Below are 2500 nucleotides of genomic sequence, written 5' to 3' on the forward strand. Positions count from 1 at the left end.
GGAGAGGAGATGAGAGAAGGAGGAGAGCAGTGTAGTGTGAAAAGCGAACAGGTGGCCGTATCTCTGCTGTGAAGCTCCCTGCCATCAGCAGCCTCCTCCTCCTCCTCCTCCTCCTCCTCCTCCTCCTCCTCCCCACAATGTGTGCCGGGACCTGCTCCGCTCTGCTCCAGCAACTAGCAAATGGGACGAGGAGGAATAGTGGGAGGAGAAGAAGACAAGAGGATAAGGAAAAGAATACAGGAGGAGGAGTAGATAAAAGGATATGAAAGAGGAGAGGAGAGGAGAGGAGAGGAGAGAAGAGAAGAGAAGAGAAGAGAAGAGAAGAGAAGAGAAGAGAAGAGAAGAGAAGAGAAGACAGGAGAGGAGAGGAGAGGAGAGGAGAGGAGAGGAGAGGAGGAGAGGAGAGGAGAGGAGAGGTGGGAAGGCAATGCTCCAGTTGGTCTACTCTACACTGTGAAGCGCCACGCTATCAGCAGCATCCTCATCCTCCTCCCCTCAATTTGTGCCAGGTCCTGCTCCACTCTTTTCCAGCAGGAGGAAACGGAGGAGACACAGTATAAAAAAAGAGGAGAGGAGAGGAGAGGAGGCAATGGTCCAGTTGGTTGACGGAGAAGACAAAGAAGCCAAGAAAAGAATAAGAGGAGGAGCGGAGGCAATGCTCCATTTGGCTGAAGAGAGGAGGAAGTGGAGGATGAAGAGACAAAGAAAGAGTATAGGAGGAGAGGAGGAGAAGCGAGGAGACAAGGCTACCGTTGCTCGAAGGACAAGGGAAGATTCCAGGAAGCATGGGAAGGGGAGAGAGAGGGAGAGGGGGAGAGAGAGAGAGAGAGAGAGAGAGAGAGAGAGAGAGAGGTTGGAGCATGTGTGGGAGTATATGGGTTGTGTGGCTATGGGGAGCTGCAGGCCTCCTTTGGAAAGGGAGAGCATCGCACGGGGAGGATGAGATGGACAGCGGAATGCGGAGTTGGGGGTGTGTGTGGGGAGCACCAGGCCTTGCTAGATTGGAGAATCGAAAAGGGAGGTAGAGAGGGAGGTAGAGAGGGAGGGAGGGAGGAAGGGAGTGATGGTGGCAGAATGCAGAGCTGGGGATGGGTGTGGGGAGTACCAGGCCTTGTTGGATGGAGTTCAGCATGGCATGGGATGAGGAGGGAGGAGAGGGTGGGTGGATGTAGGGAGGGGAGATGAGGCTGGCAGGGGGTTGGTGAGGGAGGGAAGGTGGCAGTGAGCGGGTGGGTGTGGGGAGTACCAGGCCTTGTTGGAATTCAGCATGGCATGGCACGAGTAGGGAGTGTAGGGAGGGTGGTAGTGGGTGACGGTGGGTGTAGGTAGGGGAGGCTGGCGTGGTTGTAGGTGGGTGTGGGCGTGGAGTTGCAGGTTTGTTGGAATGCAGCATGGCATGGTTCGAGGAGGGAGGGAGGGAGGGTGCCAGTGGGTGACGGTGGGTATAGGGAGGGGAGGCTGGCGCGAGTGGGTGAGGGTGGGAGTGGGCATGGAGTTGCAGCTTTGTTGGAATGCAGCATGCCATTGAGAGAGGGAGGGAGGATGGCAGCGAGTTGATTGGAGAGGGAGGGAGGCTGGCAGAGGGTGGATGGTGGGTGGGTGGCAGTGGCTTGATGAGGGTGGGGGTGGCAGCGGGTTGGGTAAGGGTGCATGCCAGCGGAGAGGGAGGGAGGCTGGCAGAGGGTTGACGTGGGTGGGTGTTGGTGTGGGGAATTGCAGGGGCTGTTGGAATGACACTGCATTAAGTAGCTTCGTTTGTCGCCTCATTATAAGGGCAGAGTCTGAGCCAAAAGGCTCTGTTCCTCTCTGGCGCTAGTCTCTCTCTCTCTCTCTCTCTCTCTCTCTCTCTCTCTCTCTCTCTCTCTCTCTCTCTCTCTCCCTCTTTGTCTCCTTCTCTCTCGTCCATTTTCTCGCTTTCTCTCTCCTGTGTTCTCTCAGTTACTCTAATACATGCCTTTTTTGCCTCTCATGCACACACACATACTCTGTCTCAGTATCGCTCTCTTTACCTATATATTCATATGTGTCTATCTTAATTTCTCCTTCTCTGTATTTATCAAATTCAAATTCAAATGTGGTTTATTGGCAGGCCTGTGAGTATCAGTGTTCTCAAAGCTTACAAATAATATTATATCACCATACCAGAATGGTAATGACCAAGTCATAGTGCATTACTGAAGGCCCTGTGTTATGTCATAGTAGTGTAGTACTATGGTACGTAGGGTAACTTTTCAATGACTAATATAGTGTTCCACTGGTGCAATGACATGCGTAACAGGGCTTATAGAACATTATGGTCAATCTTTACGTTGGTTTTGCACATGCGTGCGCACACACAGACACACACACACACTCTTTCTCTCTCTCTCTCTCTCTCTCTCTCTCTCTCTCTCTCTCTCTCTATTCTGCCGTACCAAGCATGAACAGAGTAACTGCATATTGAAATTGAGTTTAGACTAGAAAGGGCCTTTGTAATACCTCCTTTGTCTTTTGCCAAAAA

General features: G+C 52.3%; 1 protein-coding gene across 4 annotated transcripts in view; it reads left to right on the top strand.

Annotated features, from left to right (window-relative positions):
• ccser1 (coiled-coil serine-rich protein 1) overlaps nucleotides 1-2500 on the top strand; it is a 250485-nt gene that overhangs the window by 245657 nt on the left and 2328 nt on the right. The gene's annotated exons all lie outside the window — the stretch shown is intronic.

This window comes from Engraulis encrasicolus, chromosome 3 (assembly GCF_034702125.1).
Source record: "Engraulis encrasicolus isolate BLACKSEA-1 chromosome 3, IST_EnEncr_1.0, whole genome shotgun sequence".
Lineage (NCBI taxonomy): Eukaryota > Metazoa > Chordata > Actinopteri > Clupeiformes > Engraulidae > Engraulis > Engraulis encrasicolus.